The sequence below is a fragment of the Pecten maximus genome, chromosome 4, assembly GCF_902652985.1.
Source record: "Pecten maximus chromosome 4, xPecMax1.1, whole genome shotgun sequence".
Taxonomy (NCBI): Eukaryota; Metazoa; Mollusca; class Bivalvia; order Pectinida; family Pectinidae; genus Pecten; species Pecten maximus.
This window is the reverse complement of record NC_047018.1, coordinates 35,319,531-35,346,717: the sequence shown is the minus strand read 5'-3', so window position 1 is coordinate 35,346,717 and position 27,187 is coordinate 35,319,531. Positions and strand designations below refer to the sequence as shown.

At 35.7% G+C, this 27,187-nt stretch overlaps 1 protein-coding gene and 1 non-coding gene across 2 annotated transcripts in view; one reads left to right on the top strand and one right to left on the bottom strand.

Annotated features, from left to right (window-relative positions):
- LOC117325946 overlaps positions 1 to 27,187 on the bottom strand; it is a 231,364-nt gene that overhangs the window by 93,921 nt on the left and 110,256 nt on the right. The gene's annotated exons all lie outside the window — the stretch shown is intronic.
- On the top strand, positions 26,319 to 26,391 carry Trnat-ugu. Its single transcript has one exon. It is a non-coding gene; the product is annotated as a tRNA-Thr (tRNA).

Below are 27,187 nucleotides of genomic sequence, written 5' to 3'. Positions count from 1 at the left end.
GCTCTAAGTACTATACAAACATGTTTGCAATAGAGACTTAAGGTAGAAAAAACACCGGTAAGCATCAAATCGATGTTCTAAATGTTAAGGACACTCGGTCGTGAAAAGATAGTTCGCATGTGATGGCAAAATCTGTACATGTAGGCATCCACAGTAAAATGTAAAAAGTAGTACCATAACAGTTATTTTAATGGTTATTATTCAAAAGCGTATTCATTAAAAAGAGGCAAACCGGAAGTATTTGATAAAATGTGGTCAAATCACTACATTTAATAACACTAATGATATTCGAAGCTATTTATTTTCGCGTTTCCACGACCATCTATTGTTTTCGACTTTCGAATTCCAGTTTGCGGCATTTATTTATCGCATCTCAAATTGAACGCAAACATCGTGAAAGGTCACACAGCGCAATCAACACCTCGTTTACGACAAGAAGTTGTTGTAATACAAAGTATTTAAACCATTATATCAATTGGTGTAAATGTAGCCGATAATGCAGTAGCTGACAGTTTGATTTTAAGTGGCAAATAAACAATTTCTTGAGGGAACAAATATTTTCATAAAAATGTACACGACTGTTTTTCAGAAGATGGGAGGAAAGCTGGCAGTACCGCCAGAACGTCAATGTGACAGTATCCCACGTTACATCCCAATTGTGTCATCTGTTAAAGTAGCTGGGAGATCGTTTCGCTTTAAAGTCAGTTTCTCTAGGGTAGTCTGTTATCTCTGTATCATTGATTTTCCAAAAGAATATGAAGTTAGGACCACTTAGAAAAGTTAGGGATGAAAGCAATAAATGTAAACGGTTGACGTCATTGAAAAACTGCTGGGTGCGAGAGACGAGTACATTACAATGCATTACAAGCATCTCTTATTCTATTGTATGGAATTTTCCCAATGAAAATTACATTATAAGCATACTCAATTTAATAAATACAGCGGCGTCCTGTTAAAATATTGACAAAACAATACAAAAGTGATGCCTATTGTTCTTATTGGCAATGATGACGCCCACTTTTCGATTACCTAAGAACATAGCGTCCTTATTTCAACACTAACACTGCCGTATAGAATTACATCATCTACTGTTGTATACAATGATATGAATCTATCTGTAATTACTGGTGAAGATTTGCGCCGAGCACTCCGGGAAGTGTGTAGAACGAGGTTATTATCTACGAGGTCAACAGGTACATTCTGCTGCACCCAAATCTATCCAATCAAAAAACGAAGGCCAACTGCTATGTATTATTGAAGTTTAATTATATCGTTCATCAAGGAATCAAGCCAGGCATGTTCGACTTACAAAGGATAACACTTTAACGGCCAGTCATATCAAACACAAGGGTTCATCAAACAAAACATTATAGAGAAACGGTCTTCAACAGCAGGACGAAAAGTATTGACACTCCTCGACGACAAGTACGGAGCCCCTTGATAGACTTGCCACACATGTATTTTGTTTCGTTTTATCGAAATGATAATTAGTTTTGACGAAATAATATTTCGTTATATCGAAAATATTTCAATAAATCGAAATAATATTATTATTTAATGAAATGGTATTTCGTTAAAAGAATCATCAGTTCGATATAAAGAAATAAAATTAGTGTTCGGCATTCCAGTATAGTTTGTTCAACGAAATAATATTTCGTAATAGTTCCAAAATTCCAATCAAACGAAATAATATTTTGATAAAACGAAGTAGTATTTGGTTAAAAAGAAACATTATTTCGATATGATGAAATAAAATAAGTGTTTGGCATGTCGGTCATATGGCTCACTAGACACGACACGAAGTGAAAATATGCGTTAAAAACGTTGAAAACGATAAATTATTTTCCCAAACAACGGGACACAATATAGACAAAGTCATTTGCAACTTAAATATATTATTTTCTTTAACAACGGGTCATAAGATATTCCAAAACTCAATAACTCAGAAGTTTTCTTTTGCCAAAATTGAAATACTGACTATGAAAATTAGTTAAAACCACAACCGTCAACTCAGATATCTAAACCGATATAAATGTATGCCAGTCGAAAACTTCTTCAAAAATGTAATCGTTAATGTAACGTAATTTGGCACCGCACATACCATTGAAACGTGTTCCGGAAAGGATAAACCTCTTCGCTATATAAATCAAGGCCAATTAGGGTAAAGTCACATCCTCAAACAAGATCTCGAGTGGCGATAACGGAACCACTATGTAAATCAAGTAGCATCGAACAGGTTAGGATTCATACTGCACCAGGAAATAGAATATTCCTCAATGGGATCCTGATGTCGACCATACAAAACTCCAACTTTTCTTCATCAAAATGTTTGTTTTTCTGACAGTAGTCGACCACTGTCACGGACATCACGATAGTGGAAACAAATAATTGAATGTCGAATCGACTGGGGCATGAAAAGCACAAAAAGAACGTAATAACAATGCTTGCTGCCCTCTACTTGGTGCTGCCTTCTACTTGTTGCTGTCCTCTTCTTGTTGCTGTCCTCTTCTCCTTGCTGCCCTCAACTCGTTGCTGTCCTCTACTTGTTGATGTCCTTTACTTGTTGTTGTCCTCTATTTGTTGCTGTCTTCTACTCCTTGCTGTCCTCTACTTGTTGCTGTCCCCTACTTGCTGCTTCCTCTACTTGTTGCTTCCTCTACTCCTTGCTGTCCTCTACCCCTTGCTGTCCTCTACTTGTTGATGTCCTTTACTTGTTGTTGTCCTCTATTTGTTGCTGTCCTCTACTCCTTGCTGTCCTCTACCCCTTGTTGTCCTCTATTTGTTGTTGTCCCCTACTTGTTGCTGTCCTCTACTTGTTGCTTCCTCTACTCCTTGCTGTCCTCTACCCCTTGCTGTCCTCTACTTGTTGCTGTCCTCTACTCCTTGCTGTCCTCTACCCCTTACTCTCCTCTACTAGTTGTTGTCCTCTACTTGTTGTTAGCGTCCTCTACTAGTTGTTGAACTCTTCTTGCTGCTGTCCTCTACATTTTGCTATCCTCTAATTGGTGTTGTCCTTCTTTCTTGTCACTGTCCTATACTTGTTGCTGTCCTCTACTTGTTGTTGTCATCTACTTGCTGCTGTCCTCAACTTATTGTCAAAATCGTCGGTAAGGACGAATGATTCGCCGCTGGCAGTACAATATGATCGATTTGTGTTACGCTACCCTTTCCGTTTGGAACATTTGAGTGTGATGGCACTAAAGGAGTGTCTATCAATGGCCCCATCATTCCTGGACAAAGTCCGTAAATAAATAAACCTGATTGTGTTAAAATACCAACCACCCAATAAAGATAGAAGCTGTTGTCTGTATATTATTAATACTGATATGCTATAGCCCAATAGTCTGCCTTCATTGAACCGTATCGTGTCATCGTGTGCCATTGGTTATGGCAAATTCCCCTTTTTGCCTTATTGTTGTTTCATAAGCTTTGTATTCATTATGCTATTGACAAATTCTCATGTAGTTTTCTTTCTATAAATTTTGTGCATTTCACTCTAATATGATCCACAAAGATAAGGCTTCTTGTTAAACCCTTACCATAGTACCGACATGTTTCCTTTATGTTTAGAAAAAAAGTACTCTGCCAAACACTAGTCAAGTGTAGCAACACGCATGAGCACCCTTGATTAAACATATTGTTGATATGTTTTCCTGCACAGTGCTGTTGTCTTATAAGTTGATACTTCAATTTTTCATTATTTTCATACGTCTGTATTATTATTGGTCCAGCAGCGAGTTTCCTCTTTGAAATTCATCACCCTGTGATATTGATCAGTATATAGTTGGTAAATTCGCGTGAGATGGATTTGATTTCGCCTTATTCGCCGTCATTAAATAAAACGAGGATACACACCCATATGTTAGGAGTTTTTAGTGCAGAACGTTTACAAGGGGTTGGTGCGCGAAATTTGACCCTTTAGTCCCGATTTAAACAACAGCAAAAGATTAGCCCCTCAAAATCATTTAGCAACTGTACAATAACAAGGCGATATTAACCCTAAAGCAAGCTGATAGAGCTTAAAAAGTAATTTTGTAGTAAATAAAAAATTACCCTGTAGTAAAATGACATTTGACCTACAGAAAAAGCTCCGATATAAAGGAATAACCGTTAACACCCATAGGGAAATCAAATCAAAGAGCAATCTTAGTTCTCTGTTAAATATCATGAAAATCTCCACAAAACGTAGTCCTCGTTCTACAGATGGCAGACATCATAGTAGCACTTCGGTCATATATATGTTACATTATATAAGAAAACCTTCACGAGTTCAGTCCGTTTCAATGTTATGTAATCATACAGATGAAAGCACGGATCTTTCTTTCCAGATTTTCTTATCACGTGATTTCCCAGGAAGTTACACGCAATGTCGAGCTGTAGTAAACAGAGGTCTATGGAAGCCTGTTGTTGACGAACATGTACTTAGACAAGATAACTGGTTGAACCTTCTACTGTATAATTATTAACTTTCACAGGCCCTAATATTTCGCGGTTGTTCTATTTGGACCTCATACGCGAGTATTAAATTCCGCGCATCCACGTCTTGTAAACATTTTACAGTGAACATTTATATAACATGTATTGGAAATATAAATATTAGCTGGATATTAATTACAAATGCGTATTTTATAGTTGGTAATTTTTGCGGGGGATTTAATTTAAGTTGGGGTTACAAATGCGTACTGTAAATTTCGCTAAATTCGCGAAAATTAATACCCACCAAAACTAAAATTAAATGCTCCGTGAATACTAGTATCAACAACTTTACTGTATGCAATGTTTACCCCCACTAAAATACGGAGTGAGGGAATACACGTGTCAGTGTGGATTGGTGGGAATGTTTGAACAAAAGATGTCTAGCTACCAACATTTAAACCTCTTTGGTCCATGTTATGTTGAAATACATGTACTGTAGACAGATGCAACGAATCGTCAAACAAAAAAGAAATTGTTCAGTAATATTGATGGTAATGTATATGCACAATGTTCTGATATAGTGAGTAAATTATTTATTTTAAGAATATCAAGGGTGTATCTAAAAAAATAGTATATGCAATCAACATACATATCACTACTTTTAAGTTGCAAAAATGTTTTTTTGGGGCTATTGTATTATGTCACAGAGCGATAGATATATAAATACATATATTAAACAGTCGTATATAATACCGTAACTTTAATTAACATGCTAGTCCTTGATCTTTCATTATTCCACCAACAGACGACGGTTTCATTGCTTTTTGTTTCCCATGCGAGTAATAGATGATGGTGGAATATTAAACCTCTGAAAATATATATGACATGAAATCAAGGATGGTCTACCGTCAAAAGACGTTTGGGCGATAGGTTTACTCTTACCAAAATAAGAAAACTTGTTTTTTTTCCTGAAACAAATTGAAATTAGTTGTTGTTGAATAATTACAAAATGAGAGTGCGCACTAGACAAATGAGATATAAATTAGATCAAGGAGCATTGTGGTTTACCTGTACAGTGATTCCATATTCCCCAGTATTCTGTACCCCCTCCCCTCCAAAGTTATTGCTGTCTCTGAATGGCCACTGTATTACTATATGTCTGGGCAATTATCTTTACCTTATTCTCCGCGGGAATGATTTTTAATATTCTATTACTGATATCTGAGTATTCGGAGTTCACACAAGGGCAACTTTCAGCATCTTAAAAGTACTGAATGACAAAAGTAATAATTAATGTCCAACACATCTGCCCGATCTTCCAATGCCCATCTTTTTGTTGAAGTTGTCCTTTCATTCGTTTCGATTACAAACATAGATATGTCATTCACATGGATGACGTAAGAAGACGAAACGTGTCATAGGGACATCGAGATAAGGGGGAACGGAACACCATTCCATACTGGTAACAGTCTTACTTCCTGGTATCTGTTTCATAGGTATTCCTTGACATAAAGAATTTTGTTAAGTCATTATTTACATTGAGTTCAATAATGCTTTCCAAGGGATTTTGTTTAGGTAAAAGAACTTCCTTCATAGGTTATTGAACGTCGACGAAACCGGATCTAGAACCACAAAAGGCGCCAGTCTCGCTATGCCTTATATGGGTTATTTAAACATTGAACTGTTACCAAATGGTAGTATACAGTCGATATGAATACAATTTGGGTGACAGATAAATATTTCATGTCGCCCGTTTTATTTCTCAATGCTTATATTTACATTCATAATTTTATTTTATTTACTGTAGCTTAAGACGCGTTTAAATTTGCCGCTTCCCCTATCACTGACGTCATCAAGTTCAAATACCGGAACAGCCGAAATTTCCAGACGGAATAATATAGTCCCTCATGTCGTTATTAATAGCAATCACATGAAATGACTTTTGCACAAATTTGGCTTTATATTATATTTTATAAACGTTTGTAGTTATCTTCAAATTGTTCACAATTGCATAATTTCTGATTGTTTAAACATAAAGTCGTTTTTCGGCGCAATGATAAACGGTTACCATTTAGAAGTGATGCGGCGTTGAACGGGTATTGCACAGAACAGACTCGATTCCTCGGAAACACTTATGTTTCTATCGAGTGGATTTACGTTATTTTCAGAGGAATATCATCTCTTAAATTCTAAATGAAAGTCGACTTGACAGTAGGTGAAAACGATTCCAAGGATATTTCGTTCGAAACAGAATCCAGTCTAACCGGTCACATCAGTGTCGCTAACTTAGCAGATGATGTTCAACTTCACAGGGGCTCGATTTTGGAGTAAGGTAGGCCTTTGACATCAGTGAATAACCACATAACTATAATTCAGTATGCATACACAACCAGAAACCATGTCGATACTGCCGATTTTTCGCAAGATTTTTTTTATAAATGCTGGACTTTCAATGTTGTCGTGTCTAGCATTTCTGACAATTCGACAACGAGCCCCTGTGTGACGACATTGACAATTTGATTACTTTCTATAGATCAGGAATAGAGGTTAAAATGATTTTGTGTCGAGTCGGTCGACTTCATTTTGTCTATTATTTAATTTTACTCTCATAACTTGCGTTGCTTTATTTCTTTGTGGTGTTTTATGTAGATAAATACTAGCATTCGAAAGCTCTCTAGGCCGAATGTAACTGGGACCATTGTTTTAACCTACAACACCTGAAGCTGTATTCCTACACAGACCGAATCACTGTAAATTGTAGTATACAGTCTCATGAATACAATTTTGTTAACTAACGACATATAGGCAAATGCAACAAAGAATGTAAATATATCAGAGTAGGTTTGCAATATTGTTGTATTTCTCCGTTTGTGATTGTAAAAAGAGTAGGTATATTACTTTATAATTTATAATAAAAATGTAATATTATGTAATTGGTGTATAGCAATGGGTCAATATTAAAGCAAACACACCAAAAGTAAAACTTTGATCTGATATGTATACAGAAACGTACTACATATATTACTATGAATATTTCAACGCTTCGTTGCTAGAGGCGATATGCATAAGTTCAAATATATATATACAGAAATTCATATTAATAGCTTGATATCGTACCACGTGACAAGTTTAATGTATGAAAACAAAAGCAGAAGTGACGTATTTCTTGATCATGATTTCTTTGCTTCTTTCTCCTTCAACACGTTTTTTTTATTGAGTTACTCTAAAAAGATTTCAACAGATCCGCGAAGGAGCACTTCAAGGTGTTAACCGGCCCAACACCAGAAACTTCTGATAAAGAGCATAACTTTGGATCAGGATCCGTGTATGGATTTCTAACAAGTAGACATGAGAATAACGTAATTTAGTTGTTGAGGTATAGAGGATATCTAACAGTGTCTTCAGTAATACCAAATATATTTCACGAGTGGGGCTAATATTTTGATATTTTTCACGAGTGCGCAGCACGAGTGAAAAATATCAAAATATTAGCCACACGAGTGAAACATACCGCCTTAACATCCAGAGCCCACGTTTGCACCAAATTCATTTACCTTTCACACGCAACATCTATATATTCACGTATACGTTATACCTTAATAGTTAACATGTACAGTGTGTGCGGATCTAAAGACATCACCTTAAGACCAGGTGTTCCGGAATAGTAAGCAACGTCTGCTCCAACTTGACACTCGCTATGTTGATATAGGTTAAATCCATGTCATATTCTCAAAATGAGAACTAGGATTGTGACAGACAATTTAACAGGCATCCAGTACGTCTGATTTCATAAATAAATGTATCAGACAAGGATGAAGAATGATTTCCAACGTGAGAATTGGAACAAGTCCTTGGCTATCGATAAGGGGACAATATAACGGTTAGGTTTGTATATTTCTGTTATAACATGTCCAGTTTATAGAGGTTCCACTGTATAACGGTTAGATTTGTATATATCTGTTATAACATGTCCGGTTTATAGAGGTTCCACTGTATAACGGTTAGGTTTGTACATATTTGTTATAGCATGTCCGGTTTATATAGGTTCCACTGTATAACGGTTAGGTTTGTACATATTTGTTATAGCATGTCCGGTTTATAGAGGTTCCACTGTATAACGGTTAGGTTTGTATATTTCTGTTATAACATGTCCAGTTTATAGAGGTTCCACTGTATAACGGTTAGGTTTGTATATATCTGTTATAACATGTCCGGTTTATAGAGGTTCCACTGTATAACGGTTAGGTTTGTATATATCTGTTATAACATGTCCGGTTTATAGAGGTTCCACTGTATAACGGTTAGGTTTGTATATTTTTGTTATAACATGTCCGGTGCTGGTTTCCATACTACAATACATGTTACCACCAGTACATTTCCCTCGTGCATTCTCTGTTAATTATATTTCAACGCTAGAATGGCTGTAACAGAGAACCCTATTTATTTTGTCTTCTGTTGAAAATGCAAACGCACAGACAACGTAACAAGAAGTCCCACATTGTGTGACTCCAGTGAACCAATGTGCCACATTAACGCTGAATAGTTGAAAGGAAAACGGATATAGATTATGAATCTATGATTGAAAAAGATGAAAAACAACAACAGCATAAAATTGATTAGTGAATCACAAACAGTGGGTATTAATTGTTGGTACTTGTTGGTAATATGGTGATAATGTGTTGCGCAATTGATGTGGCCTCTCGGCTTCGCTGTTAATTCTGTGTGCATTCAGGTTGTCGATTTATACATTGATACACCAATTCATTATCACTGGATAATTATCTCACTTCATTTTTTAACCTTCAGTTCATACAAAATAGACCAATTGTTAATAACTGGTTGATGGTGATGGAAGATCGGGAAATACGTTTCATTATTTTCTGATATGCATGAGCTAATCTGTGACAATGAACAACATGTTTTATTTCATTATTGGTGCCTTGTTCCCATTAATATCAGTTTTTGTTTCCATTAGGATCAGTTGTTGTTTCCATTCTAAGCAGCCGTGGTTTTAAGCATTATCAGCTGATATTTCCAATATTATCAGTTGTTTTTTCCACTGTTATCAGTTGTTTCCGTTTTCATCAGTTATTGATTCCATTCTTATTAGTTGTTGTTTCAATTCTTATCGGTTGTTGTTGCTATTTTAATCAGTTGTTGTTTTCATTCTTATCAGTTGTTTCCATGTTTACGAGTTTTTGTTTCCAAACCTTATCAGTTGATGTTTCAAATCTTATCAGCTGTTTTTTCAATTCTTATCAGCTGTTGTTTCCATGTTTAACAGTTGTTTTCTTTCTTATCAGTTGATGTTTCAAATCTTATCAGTAATTGTTTCCATTCTAATCAGCTGTTGTTTCCAATATTACATGTTGTTGTTTCTGTTCTTCACAGTTGTTATTTCTATTCTTATCGGTAGATGTTCCATTCTTTTAAGTTGTTGTTTCCACTCTTACAAGCTGTTGCTGTCATTTTTAGCAGCTGTTGTTTACATTATTATCAATTGTTGTTTTCATTCTCATCAGTTGGTGTTTCTTCCTTTTCGTATTTTGTTTTAATTTTAAAGTAACATCCATTCCTATGGTTGTTGTTTCAGTTTATGTGTGCGAATCTAAGTTTGTTTCACGAACTATTAGTTGTTGTTTTCCGTTCGAGTTTATTTGTCTCATTCTGTTCCTTACAGTTGTACTTCTGTTCCCGTTAACATTGGTGTTGGTGGATCGTGGACGAAATGCAGGAACTGCCAACCACACAGACAACGTCATTACGGACACTCGAGTCATTTAGTTTGGAATCGCCTCACGATAATGACTGCTTATCATAAGTACACGGAACCCGCGTGTGGAGAACTCAAGATCGGTATACATGGAGTTTTAGTAAACAGGAAAAACATCTCCAGTAAACACTACTATATGGTATTACTGAGGAGAGGGTAAATATTTTATTAGTTAAAGATCAAATGGGATAAATGAACTTGTAAAAGAAACCGAATTTGGGTCACGACACGTCTCTCAAAGACACGACCTGATCATAAATACCATTTAGATCCCCAAGATGACCGGCAGTCATTTTCGTAATGGAAATTTTGACAGTTTAAAAGCAGACTTTAATTAAGGCTTCTCGTAAACAAAATGTTGACGGGAAACAAACGACTTCTCCGATCCTCCATAGATGATACCTGATCTACTAGTTGAAAATGTTATGCTGAATGTTATGACGGGTAGTGGTGAGTAAATATCATTGTAGGACGACAATACGTGATGTACTACAGACCTTACCTTACCTTAGGTTTTCTTTTTGTACGAGATTTATAACTTGGGTCATTCAGCGCTCTGCTATGGCGTTTAATTGTGTTTATGATAGAATTTATGTATACTATTATATATTCAAGGATGTTTCTGTGATAAATGAAAACATATGTGGACGTCCAAATATTACCTTGAAGCATGTTATTATAGTAATGTATCCCGACGCTGCTGAAATGCAATAACCTTGACTTGCACCAATGGATTTGTGATACTTTAGTTATACCTTTTTGACTAGTCAATTACTAAAACATTTGGTGACTTTTATATGACGTCATGACATGTAAAACGATGAAGTGACATGCAATTGACTAAGTAACTTGTAACCGACTCAGTGACTTATTAGAATGAAAGTGTACACCCGCCTGTTCCAGCTGACCTTCAACTAGGACGGGGAGGTACCGACTTCTAGGCGTCTAAGATTCGCTCCCGAGGTCACGTATCCGAAAGGTCACGGGACAACAAGTAAATTCACATGGTGAGTCCCAGTCCTACTAAGGAAGGTCACAGTAGTGGTCGAGATATTTAGGTATGTATTCGATAGGTGGTGAGCAAAAGCTCAAATCTATTCTTTGGTTTTTGCCAGTGACTTGATGATTTGTTATTTACTTGGATACTTATTAACTGATTTTGGAAATTGTTGTTTTAATCTGTGTTATTTAATTAAGTGCGCGGCCTGTTACTGTCTATATCTTTATTATATATTTACGAATTAAGATGAAGATTTCTTCTGTTTCTACACAGTCTTTGGCAAGATTCAGTCCACTAGTAGGCGTGAATAGGCGATTCGATAAAAATATTTCGAACATTAGTCGCCTGGTGTATTGGCTTGTAGCAATTTTAGAATGTTGACGGAGATTGATGATAACTACCGAAGACAGGATCTATATTAGTTAGAAGATAACAGGTGTTACTGAAAGTAATAGAACCTTCAGACAGGAGTCCTTTATCTCCAACAAAATTGGTTTTATGCCTTATGAGAGTCGCTGTCCATCGTAATGTGACTTTAAAGAAGAGCTTGATGTTTTGGGCTGAATTATATTTATTGTATAACTTAATCAGATTGTATTCTATATGATAATGGTGCATGTCGAATCATATTACTGATATTAGGATAAAACTTAACTATCACGTGTAAGGTCAATATGTTTACAAACATACGCTAAGTCAATATCAATTACAACATCCGACTATTGTTTATGACTTAATTCTCAAGGCCACGTGAAGAATAGCGCAATAGATTTTCCCTTGAAGGTGTCATGGAATGTACAGCGCTTTCGTTCTTAATTTAATTTATTTATTTCCTAATAAGGTATATATCGTCATTAGCTTTGATGAATTCAGATATTTTTGTTTACCTTCAGATTCTGACTTTCACTTCGATCAATATTACAATTTCCAGGTTAATTAATGTTCTTATTTACCTCGATCAAGGACAGTGATTATCTAACTCTAAACAATGCTCGTAAATGTCTTAATGCCGATGTCAAAACAAATTATGTAATCTTAACAGATAGTAAATTATTGAAGTTCCTCTATGGCCAAATATATATTTCCTCGTAAATTCAAGTATTTCCAGTTGGCATTGAAGCAGAAAAAATATAACTCTTCAGAGTCGTCACATGGAAAGCAATGACATGATGTGAAGAAGACAACAGACGGGTGTATATCAACAGGCGGAAACACATGTGGACCTGACTGATAATTCTACAGTGAAATAGGCAATCATGTTCTTCTGCAATTCAATATAATATGATCTGGAGCAATATGTAGCTTGCATGTGAATCTAAGAAACGTGCAACCGAAATATTTGATGCATTGGATGGTACGTTGTATCTACATGTAAAGCACAAAGTTATAGGGCACAATGACATGAAATGTTCTCGTGCATGACACTCGTGATCTAAAACTAGATGATGAGACTTTCAATAGAATTACAGCGACATCCGTTTTGTTACCAACTAAAGAACAAATTACACCAGACAAAAATCGGTCGTTTGTAGCAATATCATGGCATCACTTCACTGACAACAACACTGCTCCATATAGCAATACCGTAAGATCACGTCACTGAAAAGAACACTGATCCAAAAAGCAATATCATTAGATCACGTCTCTGAAAACAAACGCTTCTCCATAGAACAATATCATGGGATCACGTCTCTGTAAATAATCCTGATCCATATAGCAATATCATGATAGTACGTCTCTGTAAAAAATTCTGATCCAAATAGCAATATCATGATAGTACGATTGTGAAAACAACACTGATCTATATAACAATACCATGGGATTACGTCTCTGTAAATAATCCTGATCCATATAACAATATCATGATAGTACGTCTCTGAAAACAACACTAATTGACTAATTGACCAGAACCAGACATTTAACAATAAAACACATTTTGATAAATGTATTGTATATTACATTTTACCTAAAATTTAAAATAATGTATTCAACAATAACCTAAGCAGCGATCGTCAATTACAAATCAATGAAAGTCAAAATAAAACAACGATGGTCAATACAACACAACGATAGTCAATACAAAACAATGAAAGTCAAAATAAAACAACGATGGTCAATACAACACAACGATGGTCAATACAAAACAACGATGGTCAATACAAAACAACGATGGTCAATACAAAACAATGAAAGTCAATACAAAACAATGAAAGTCAAAATAAAATAACGATGGTCAATACAACACAACGATGGTCAATACAAAACAACGATGGTCAATATAAAACAACGATGGTCAATACAAAACAATGAACGTCAATACAAAACAACGATGGTCAATACAAAACAATGAAAGTCAAAATAAAACAATGAAAGTCAAAATAAAACAACGATGGTCAATACAACACAACGATGGTCAATATAAAACAACGATGGTCAATATAAAACAACGATGGTCAATACAAAACAATGAACGTCAATACAAAACAACGATGGTCAATACAACACAACGATGGTCAATATAAAACAACGATGGTCAATATAAAACAACGATGGTCAATACAAAACAACGATGGTCAATACAAAACAACGATGGTCAATACAAAACAACGATAGTGAATACAAAACAACGATGGTCAATACAAAACAACGATGGTCAATACAAAACAACGATGGTCAATATAAAACAACGATGGTCAATACAAAACAATGAAAGTCAAAATAAAACAATGAAAGTCAAAATAAAACAACGATGGTCAATACAACACAACGATGGTCAATATAAAACAACGATAGTCAATACAACACAACGATGGTCAATACAAAACAACGATGGTCGATACAAAACAACGATGGTCAAATACATTTTTGTGTATACATAATTATTCGCTAAGTATTAATTGTCATGATATTTCACTACTGCGAATATAATCAAAATGAATCACTCACGAATATTACCAAACATGTGGTACAAAAAAGACGAGCAAAAGTACAAAATAATTTGATGTTGCGTGTCATTCTTGAGAATAAATCTATGACACAAAAAATAGCCCAGATAACTTAATGTTCATATTAACATATATTTGCATGCTAATTTTCTTTTTATATGGTGTTAGATTTTAACAATCAACAATCAAACAAGTCAACTGATGTACAAATGTTAATCATACCTCGGAAGCTGTGATCGGTTGTGATGCTGTATGTGTAAATTAAATAGGTTGTGTGCGGAAATACAGTTATGTAAATTTACACTTGGGTTCTTAATTGATAAGTCTCATTCGTTCTAGACCCGAAATACACATGGGTAAGTAATTAGCATTAATGCTTGAGATTCTTTGCTATTGTTATAGGGCGAAAACACAATGTATGTATGTTAACAGTATTGTGTAACTCAACGTACATATGTAGCATTGTTGCTGCTTAAAAGTATCGCTATATATGCCATGTATAATAATTCATAAAAAGTAAGATTTAGAAATAACACATTATAATTCAAATGAATAAAAAGAATGAAATACACTTTGCTACTGTATTAGTACACAGAATATGCGTTTGCCGATAAACAATTACACAGTCAAAAAATAATCTTTTTGGCAGCATTCAGTAATTGTGAAATCATTGAATGATTGTTTTTATGAAGAGGATGGCAACGAAACAGCAACTATGACATCTGAGCGTTATTTGACAATGTAAAAGGAGAAGTTTATTCTTGAATTAATGTGCAGAAAGATCAATATAGATGATGAGTGGTTTTAGCAAGATAGGACAATTCCGCTCCCGGCAAACAGTGTTAGGGTGGCTGTTTCTTCTGCAGCTCGGCCAATTTAAATATGTGAGATTTTGCTTGTGGAGTTATCTTAAGGGTTGTGTTTATTCTCCACTTCCTAATGACATTAACGAAGTTCAATTGGTGATTAGAAAAGAGATTCAAAAGATTTCAAATCAGACAACCAAAATTGTGACAAGAAACTTTTGAGAAGATTAGATTAGTGTTGGAGCAGAAATGTGGTCATTTGGAGTACATTGTTAGCTAATGTCATAATGACGTTATTGATAACAATGATGTCATTTATAACACATTACGAGAATGTAAGACTTATATATATTTAGAATATAAAGATTATGTGTATTGTTGTGCTACAGTTATATACTAATGAAACTGCATTGATGTTTGATTGATCTACATTTACAGTTAATTTTCAATCGTTTCCAGTTTTATTTTTTTAAGCAATGCATTCGAGAATACTCTGTACGTAGCATTGCGTCAATGACCTTGATAGGAATCACACATGTGATCCGTTTTCACGTCATCGATACTGCACTAATTACTCTTGGTCACAATAAGTCTTTGAAGCTCAAACATGGCCTTGATTGTATTAACTACAGTCCCTTCCGGTGTCTTCAAACATGGATACTTCCGGCGTCAAGATGCAAATTAAGTGATATTTTGTACCAGTGGCATGCTGGATCACTCCCAAGGGAAGATTGTTTCAAAAATCTAAATTACCAGTGAATAATTGATGTAAAGGTAATAATAAGTCAGTAAAGATATAGTCGCGAGGAGGTTCCCTACAGACCGTAAACAGTATAGATATTACGTCACATTTTAAACGAAATTCGATCTGTCGTGGCTAATTTTCCCTATCAAAGACATCGGCATTGAAGATATCATCAAACTTCCATAAAATTTCAGTAAACACAAATAGTCACCATGGCAATGAGAAACGACAGCGTCTGGCTGGTGAACATGCTTTTGATTAGTTGAACACAACAGGCATTCCTTAGACGGAAGTTTTATGTAAATACTACCTTGTACGTTATGAACCAAGTTAATGATTGTTCTATATGATCTATGATAATACCAAACATTAAACACAATCCCCGTTATACATAACGACGACACAATTAGTAGCAGGAAGATGTCATATCGTCGTTGTATTTTATTGTTTACAGCCTCATGGTTTGATACGCCATTTAACTGGATTTGATCTGTAGCTATACCACGACGTTCTTTCCTTGTCGACTTATCTAGAAACATGTATGCTGATAGGCTGGAATGGTACATACATTTATAAGTGATGTCTCGCCCCAATACTACAGTCCACGACCTCAAGATGATCTCTGCCAACGAAACTCCAAACAGCATTCTCCAGATGCAAAACTGCATAGATATATTTGGTACGCCCCAGCTGCTGTAGAACAACTAGGATTTTGCGAAAACATACTGATCATTATACCAGGAGCTCTGAAACCGAACCGAATCTGCTGATATATGAAACAAGGGAAAATACTCACATTTTCATTACGTTTCCTGAAATGGAGAAGAGTGACTCTAATATTTCTGAGTAAGTTCTTCCAAACTTTTCCACGTGAAATCATCAAGTGAAAATACGTAATGAGATGAGGATGAATATGTCGACCACTTCAAATTATACTCACTAAATATCTTGGTGGAGCCTGGAAGACTGAAATAGTAGTTTCTCCAGCAGATGACGATGTATACATCAACATTAATGCTATACACTGATAGAACCAACAACACGATTTCATTCCAATGACGAGACAACAAGGATGAACTTTGCAACTCTTTCCCAATTTATTACAAGAAGACTTGTCATTAAGACCTAGAACGTGGACTGATCGAGTCAGTGCAATCCTAACTAAAGAGGTTGCTGAATCGCAAGAAAAGAGGAAAATCTCGTGTTCATAGTTTCAGACGCGGGCAGGTATTTGATGTGGAAAAGCCTTTATATTTTCCTTGTGCTGAAAACAAGGAGCCGATTATTCCCTAGATAACACATAAGAAGACAGTCTTCTCAGTATCGTCCACGAGAGTACAGTTCGCTAATTTAGCTGGATGTCTCTTCGTGATGTATTGCGATAGGGAGAGAACGCCAGATTCAGATTCTTTTATTTCTTTATGTTTTTCAACACATCAGAGAGAAGACATTACAAAACAATACAATGTAATATAGTATGACACAATACACAATTACAAAACAATACAATGTAATATAGCAGGACACAATACACAATTACAAAAGTACATGTACATTACACTTTTAGTCTAACAATCACATACACTGTATATGTATACGAACACTTCAGTATGACTATATATTATAAAAATGAACATAACGTCATTATGTCTGATTCCCAGTGTTACTCTCTACTCTTTATAATTTATTTGAACAGAAAAAAATAATGTCCACGATGCTGTCCTATAACCAAGTGCTACACAAAGGACGTTTACAATGACCTAGAACTCGTGATGTACACCAATGGCGATAGCTTGAGCTAGTGACACGTGATTCACCTAAAACACTTACCATAAGCTAGCTACACGTGACACATAAAACACACTTGATCCGCGCTTCATGTTTTTTACACGATTTGGTGTTATACAAGAGTATGAATGCTCAGGTGGCCTAGATCATTCGATGACAGTTTCAATGGGATTTATTTCTAAGATTTTGGAACCTGCAGCCATAAGCTTTTCCTTTCAAATCCCATATTGTCTCCGTTTTAACGATTTGGCACACCACATGAAGCCCACCCAAGGGAATTTAAAACCTCATTAGACATATCACCAGAGTTGCCTTGGTTTCCAAATTCTTGTATAGTGCTCTACTACTTACACAAGGGTCAAGGTCATTATAAACCAATTAACATATAATTTTCGGAGTTCAAAAGGCTGATGTATAGTTTATGATAGGATTAGAATTCTCTACTTAAACATAGTCTTATTGACAATTTGTTTATACCGATCGTCCACAAAACAAAGCTTATACATAATATATTTCTGTGGTTGGTTGACTCGCCGCCAGACAATTAGTATGGACAAGCTACACATCTCGATGATGCCCTTACCTTTAACATTTCAATGACTGTTGGCTTTGTTCATGAACTTTAACCTTGACATTCACCGACTCCGAAGATTGCGTAATTTGTTTCTGTTCAGAGGGGAGGAAATGTTTATCCGAAAGAGTTCCGAAGTCCTCGGTATTTTTATGTTTTAATACTTGTATGGCAACACCAACTATGATTCTTAATTATATGAACACGATACTGACCGACAACGAGACCGGAAATTTATCTCTAGAAATGCTGATTAATTTGTGTCGTTTTCGTCGATATGCGGAAATGAATAGCACGCAGTAGCGTAATTAGACTTCAGCCATAACCCAACCTTATATCTGTCTTATAATTCTCCTGCCGTTGATTATAAACCAAGGAAATATATCATTCGGTAGGATATAAATGTGACCTAGTTTTTTTCAATAAATATGACATTTGACCAGTTCTGTTTATTATCCATGTATTTTATTATTCCATGCTTTTTACTTACGAACTTAAATGTCTTGATGGCCGAATTAGATGCCAGAGCTTTGCAAACAAACATAAAATATCGCTCTAGCCTCAACTAATGTTTGTTTACAATGTTCTGGCATTTAAATCGACCATAGATACCATATGAGGACTGTTTATAATCTATATTTACGTTTTCTGTTTCTCTTTTAAAAAATGAATAAAAAAGTTCACATTTCCTTACCACAGCTCTGACATTTGGGCTTAACAGTGGAAGAGCCTTTTATCGCATGCAGATTGGTAAACAAAATATAGTGCATAGAAATAACGAGAATCAAATAAACATGCAAGTGTTTTAAACATAGTTTATCAAAATCGCATCATGGTACTGTATCTACTTGCATGTTTTATTGAACAACGTGATTTTTCGAAGTATATTTGTTTTCAAATTGTCACTAGGAATATATTTTGCGCATGGATAAATTCACTTAACACGGTCGAGCCGGCATTTGTATGCAAGCGGGTTAGTTTTGGAATCGGAAATGTAGCTGGAAATGTTTGAATGGTTTTTAGACACCGTGTCAGGACCACGATCCGGTGTACCAGGTATATCGAGGTTAACAATGTTGACGTGGCCGGAACACAGGGGCACGTCACAATCGAATGGGTTTGCACTCGATTGAGTTGTCTGTTTACTCACTAGAATGCACCTGTAAAGTCACACGATAGTGAGTGTCCCTGTGATACGGTCCTATACGACCGGAGAGAAGATTTTGTTGTTGTTGTTGTTGTTGTTGTTGTTGTTGCTGTTGTTGTTGTTGTTTTATACAACATTAACTTATGTTTTGCTTCTCGAAATTTCGATCATCAAACATTGAATTACTGTGTGGAACGTAAATAAAATTATGTTTGTAACAATATATTCTTACGCATGGAATGATGTCACGATTTTGGTGTCAGTTATACTCTCATAGACATTTATGTAGTTAGTTTATATCTTGGCTTTGCCATCCAAATGTAAATATATGACCGTGTTGCACAATTTGAGCACGAGAATTGATCGTCATGCTTCGCCCCGCACTGGAGGAAATGACCTCTTTGTTCCTAGATGGAAATATGAAGAAGTCATGCCAGTATATAAATCTGGGAACTTAACGCCGGAACAGAAAAGTACATGTACAAAACGTATGCATGCTTATAGCTTTCTAATCTAGTCGAGACGTTCAGTAAGGTTTTAAAACTGTCTTACAGATTTATAATCCACTATGCACAACCGTTTTTGTGTATTATACCTCCGTTCTCATATTAGGACCCTGACTGTTACGAGATCGTTGAACCTCGATCGATCAAACAAAAATGATCATTTGTTAGGGAGAGACACGTATTTTCCCGATGAGTGTCGGGAGGGGGTGGTCGAATTGGATTAAAGTAATTCCATACATCGTCGTATGTTAATGAAGATAGCAAGGTTCTGTTTAGATCACCATAAAACAGCTTAGTAGAAATCAATGAGCAGTGACAGCGGGCGACTAGCGGATATGATGTCGCCTGGAGTGTATCGATAGTGTTCCGACAGTCGCAATCGGTCTCGACACCACCAGTAGTATTACCCGCGAGAAAATGATTACCCGTATCTTCCTGACAAAATGGCGTCCTTCCTTCTTTTACCAGAACACTGTGACGATGATTACAAGAAGGAATGAAAGAGTCACATCACCAAACTTTCCCGTCTCCTACTACACTGTCAACAAAATGTCACGTCAATTTTTCTCGTTGTATGTACAATGAAATTACTTGGTGCTCTGTTTATTGACATTTTTGTCTTTGAAAGGTTTAAAATAAACATGTGGTTTGTAAACAAATTCAGCTGCAGAGGGCCATCAAATGAAAAAAACATGGTAATGTATATGAATGTTCTAATTATTGAGACCAGTAAAGAAAATGACATGTTTATCAACCACCGTAACCTTTTCTTGGTTTTGCAATCGCACAACAAAATCTCTTTTTTAACAGTAACCTATCGATAGGACAATTCGAAAAAAAAAACAAAAAAACAACAAAAAACAGCGAAATAAAATTTCAAAAAACAAACAAAAAAGAAATAGTGCTGAACTTAAATGTATACAATGTGTTTACTTTATTTTATATGGGGGATGTATACAATGTGTTGCAAACAAAATGATGTAAATACAAAGCTGTAAACACAATTATCAATGTGCTGATACATGTGTTAATGAGAGACAGTTTGTATATGTGTAGTCTCGTAAACATGGTTTTAGTGTTGTGAAGAATTACCTACATGCCGGTAAATATCAGACTTTAAAGTAGTTTCAAATGAAAAGGCTACAATGTAAAAAAAAAAAATATATATAGTCGTTCGCTTGCCCTTAAATAATTATCAACACGTTTACCCATTACTATTTATAGCTTTCCATGTTTCATAAATTATAATGACCATAACCTTTAGGTCAGTCTTTGGTTTTATGTCAAGTCGTCTGAATATGTTACATTCCCGATACACCTGTGATATATCAGAGGATATTTATTTACATGTATAATGTATATGTACCTCTATAATCCGTGGATAAATAGCTTACTTTTAATCAATCATAATTGCCTGGACATTTTGTGATAGGATTCCGAGATTTGTCGTTAACAAGCAGTCTTCAAAGGGGACTTGGGCTGATCCTAATTATCAACAAACATCGATATAAACAAGAAAATGACACCCAAATTAGTTAGATAAATATCTGTATATGTTTTGTAATTCACTGTGATACTCTACTGACAATCACAAGCTTCTGTTATCGTCGTGCATCCGTCAAGGTTTTAACTGACGACCGGACAGAGGACAACAAACTGACCATTACACATCCGTTACCTCGTAAAGTGACCTAATTAAATTGACCTAACAGGTGTTTCTACGATTCCAATGTTGCTCGTATGAAACATCCGCTTTATAGAATTATCTCGTATGAAACATCCGCTTTATAGAACTATCTCGTATGAAACATCCGCTTTATAGAACTATCTCGTATGAAACATCCGCTTTATAGAACTATCTCGTATGAAACATCCGCTTTATAGAACTATCTCGTATGAAACATCCGCTTTATAGAACTATCTCGTATGAAACATCCGCTTTATAGAACTATCTCGTATGAAACATCCGCTTTATAGAACTATCTCGTATGAAACATCCGCTTTATAGAACTATCTCGTATGAAACATCCGCTTTATAGAACTATCTCGTATGAAACATCCGCTTTATAGAACTATCTCGTATGAAACATCCGCTTTATAGAACTATCTCGTATGAAACATCCGCTTTATAGAACTATCTCGTATGAAACATCCGCTTTATAGAACTATCTCGTATGAAACATCCGCTTTATAGAACTATCTCGTATGAAACATCCGCTTTATAGAACTATCTCGTATGAAACATCCGCTTTATAGAACTATCTCGTATGAAACATCCGCTTTATAGAATTATCTCGTATGAAACATCCGCTTTATAGAATTATCTCGTATGAAACATCCGCTTTATAGAATTATCTCGTATGAAACATCCGCTTTATAGAATTATCTCCGTAGGTAAATTACTTTTTCTGTAGCTGTAATTTTCCGAAACGTTAAGATGCTGAACTTTAGATGCAGATGTTTTTTCTCCCTGGTCTACGGCGGATCAAACGCCTTGGTGAGCAGCATGCTGACGAATGATTACGCCCACCTAATCCCTGCCGTAAGCAAAAGGACACGTGACCTACGTATGTAATGCAGTCTGATGCTTTTAAACTTGGGGGAAAAAACTCGCGCAGAAATTTACGAGACACGAGTCTGTGCTGAGCAAGCCAATAGACGCCGTGGATTTCCCCCCGCTATTTAGTGTAACACGATTTTATTGTTTATCAGTTATAAATCAATTGATAGTAATCAAAATTGGTCGTGTTGACGTTTTCGTAGTTAATCATCACATCAAGGTACCTGTAATGCTGCAGGGATAGAAAAATAAACAGTTTAAACTATATATGTACATCGAGGTTTGATTTCATCGTGACTTTTGAAATCGACATTTAATCCTTTAGGATCAAGTACGTATATTGTTGTAAGTACCTCGATACAGAGATAGAAAAAGAAGACGGACACGAAAAAAGGCATACTTGTCCACATATGTATGATTAAACGTTTACGCCACACAATAGTTTTATTTTCCCCGTTCAATTTTAAGACGTGTATCACCTACAGTATGGCATTATCAAAACAATGTTTCCACATTCAATTTTCCTCCACTGTATAAGTTTACGAAAATGAAATAATTGTCGTCGTCGTTGTTGGTAAGAAAACGGGTAAGAATTAGTGACATTCGGCGAAATGTATTGGAATATGGATATGAAATTATAATTATTTATCAGAAATATCACAACTTTACAATGTCTACTATCCCTAGACTGTACAATGTACACGTGAACTAGATTTTATTGATGCCAAGTAATACAATGCAGTATCAACCCTTTAAGTCATTGATGGAGTTATATATAGACCTACGGTTTACATCCGTTGGTGTCTTAAAGGGGAAATGCTCGTTATCCATTTACTTGTAATTAGAAAACCTCACAAACCAATCAGTAGTGCTGGTGTAAACTAAAACTAGCAAACTAACAAACTAAACATCTTGCATAAGATATAATTCACTCTGGCAACCTTTAGATCCCGAGGTCACAAAACATTTTTATAATTATGCCATTAGTGCATATGTACTCCAATTGAAGAATCTGAACTGTACTGCCGATCATGGAGACGACATTTCTACGTAAGAAGGAACGATTCACAACTATTTGATATCGACATGGATTTAGGAGATGGCCGCCATTTTTAGGACTGCCTTTTCATTTGCTGACTGATTTGCACGTTCCTGTATATAATTCAGTCGTAAGAATTGGACAAAATGAACTATGAAACCTTGTTAGGTAGAATCCCGTGCCTCTAAAAAACAAACCACACCTGTACTGTCGTTCATATACAAGACATTTCTACTTCTACTAAACCGTTTAAACTTTGACTTCTAAATGAACTAGTAAATGTCACGTGATTGACGTATTGAGTACAGATCTATTGGGGAGATAAGCAATTAATAAAACTGAAAATCGAAAGAAATTGACAACTGACCGACATTTTGTAGTACAAAACCCTTATAGTACGCATGCCAAATTCCATCAAAGCGCGAGACATTCTGCGTGCCTGTCTTACGACCGGAAGTGGAGGACCAGTTAATACCGCCAACCCTTTTATTTACTTCATTATTTATACACAAAGAACGAAATGGTCCATCTGTCAGTCCGTAGCTAGCGCACTGCGCATGCGCTGGAATCTATATGACCGCCATTCTACATCGTAAAGGACTAATGTTTGAACAATTGGAGAGTTATGGTTACCACAGTTTATTCCTGTCGTAAACTGTATGTCTTGGGTTCTCCCAAAATTCACGTGGTGTCTATGATATCTAACGTGTGATGAGTATTTCATGTCTGCTCCGTTTCACATTTTTAACCCTTTTTGTTTTTCTGTTTACATCTCTTCACGTATTACTGTAGACTAATGGAATCATATGCGATCAATGTCGAGTTCAATGCCCGGCCTTGGAAATGAGAATGATGATTATTACCATACCAAAGTGATTAAATTTCTTTGAAAGATACCTTTAATCATCCACATACTCCTTTACAGATAAAGTATCATCCAATTTCATGAGGACGATTAATCCATCTCAATTACCTTATCTTTACAACAATTATGAAACCCTGTTTAATTACTGTTGGCCCCTTTTGTTGTCTCCGATAGAAGCTTACAGGAGGTTTTGATATGGAAGGAAATTAAAGTATTACAAGAAAACTCCTGCAGGCGGACAGTTGCCTTTTCATGTCCTGAAGGGGAATCGAGCCGTGGTCCCCATGCTGAAAGACGAACGCGTCATTCACCAAGACATGCCACGTTGTGTCCCATTCAGAAGAGGTCAAACGTGACCTTTCAACCTTGAATAATGACCACTAGAAGATGATATGTTGTAGATCTCGATGTTATGATACTATGGTGTAAATGTGAACCAAAACTTCTCAGGGGTTACCAGATATGTCTTTGATGTAGAAAAAAGTGTTTCGAACAGGTAAGGTCAAATGTAATATTGTTGTTAGATTAAGAAAACATGTTAGTTAAGGAACATAACTGTTATTTTATTTTAATATCTTCTTTTAAAAAAAATTGTTTTTAATTTAATTAATTTATTTTTTAATTAAAAAAAATCAAGTATGACGACAGAAACATAACTTCGGGTTACATAATGTATGGGGAGATAACTTCGCATAAGCTCGGGTAAATAACATTAACCGAGTTCAGCTGTACATATATGTAGTTATTTTGGATAACCCGAAGAAAATAGACTTTAATCATAAATGCTGTTGAGTCTGATCTCAACGTGTGGTATGTAGAGTTGATGGTATCCGATAAAGGTTCATTTGATAAGAATAGGCATTGATTATTTCACCGATATTATGAAAGCAAATTACATTCCATATATATCACTCAACGCATTATAACTAGTTTAATAAAAAATAAAATGCTAAACAGATTAGCACAAAAATGTCTATCGAATGGAACCAGAGACGGCTCTCAGGGCATGCTGCATGTGACGGACCATGATATTGTTTAAAACCACTTCCGTTTATGTTAAACCAAATCAGGAATTTTGTTGCCATCTGTTTCATTGCACCCATCGGCCATTTTTATTTTTTCTTCTTCAAAAACACGAGTGAGTCTTCGTGACATTTTCCTGATTTCGTTAGCTTTTATGCCCTATTGTGTTAATCGTATTAAAAAGTCTAAACGATCATGGCACGGACGTGGTTTAGGCAGTGTGATCTATCTCTCGGGAACGCTTGTAATTACAGGGATGTTCCACATTGATCCATACAGCGAGGAAGTTGTCACATGTACGACCTTGTCATGCATCCTCCTGCACATGGCATAGGACGCACGTACTCCTCAACCAAACACAACACCTGTTTTATAAGTAATTCAACTGGATTTGATGTACAGTGTATCATTCAGGAAAAGTTTAATCTAATCAATTTCCAACACTGTATTGTCCGATATCCTCTTAATCAACGCAATGAGCACTATAAATATCTGTATATCAAGTGCTTTTGTATCCTTTATATCGATTTTATGTTTAAAGAGCTATCCAGTTAATTTAAGGTTGTTCCCAACACCTGAACATGCAAGGCATGGATTTCTCGAAAACAAAAAAATGAAGTGTATGCTCAAGTTTGTTATGCACGTGAGCACTGATTATTGGTTGAACATACCAACAGCGAACAGCAATATATAATATTTCAAATGTTATTTTCCGTGACCGTCCCTCTCAATGTCGTGTTGATGGGAATATAACAATGAATAAATGCATCTTTAAATGTGCTTATAAGTAGTATATAATTCCATCCCTCAGCTGTTGCAGTCCTTCCAGAAAGAGCCAGGTTCTCCAGAAGGGAAGCAAAGAAAATCACGATGGGTCTGGACAGCTATTAAAACTAGAGATATGGTGACATTTCTATGAAGCATGACGTCGCAAGCAGACAAAGTGTAAACAATACACAGATATCCGATTTCCATTGCCTGATCGTTCCTGTATACAATCAATATCTAAGTAACGTCTGGCATTAATACAAATCATAATTGGGAAATCTATCATTGATTATACTCTGAATATCTCCACAAATAATAAGTACAGCTGTCAGCATAATTTGGCAAGGTTTAAGTAGGCGACAGTAAGCCTCCATAGCTCAGTGGATAGAGCACTGGTCTTGTAAACCAGGGGTCGGGAGTTCGATCCTCCCTGGGGGCTATGGTTTTGGTCCTTTTTAGTGATATTGTGAAATGGTATGAACAAAATACGGGTATAAGAAAGACAAAATACCTATATACATAATTGTTATAAATAGGCAATATTTGTTGTTGTGCCATTTTTTGATATTTTCTTTATAAATTTTATAATTATTGGGCATTTTATCAAACTATATTGAAATGGAGTCTTAAAAGTTGTTAACAGATTGAAGTTATATTTTTTTACGTGAATCATAGACACTATAATAATACATGGACCATCATTTGGAAAATCGTGCCAAGCCCCTGTGATGCAGTTAACGTATAAGTGAATTGATTACTGGTATGCTAACATATTTGTGCCACTTCTGCATGAATATATTCAAGGATAATTTTACACAAACAATTCCTTTGTTTCCTCCTCGTGGCCCGTTTCCACCATACGCGTGCGCATTTTCCTTTGACTGTTAAAACTTTGTCATGATACTCAAATTAGCTTTAAAGATGGCCACGTCAGCAATATAGCGACAGTTTGATTGGTTGATAATCATTAATTATAGTAGAAAAATCGTGAAGCAACGCAATGTCATTGTGAAAGAACAAATTCACAAAAACAAATTCCGTGCATGACCAGGAAAATGTCTGTCATTATGCCAAAATGTGTGACCCACTTCGTCTATAAAAAATGTCATAAGAGGCGCCATCAAAACCCGAAGGGGGGCACGGGCGTCTTCTTTTTAGAGGGTACCGATAAAATGCATTCACAATTGTAGGCGCCTACCCCTAAACCGAACCAATGGAATGTAAAGTGGCATATC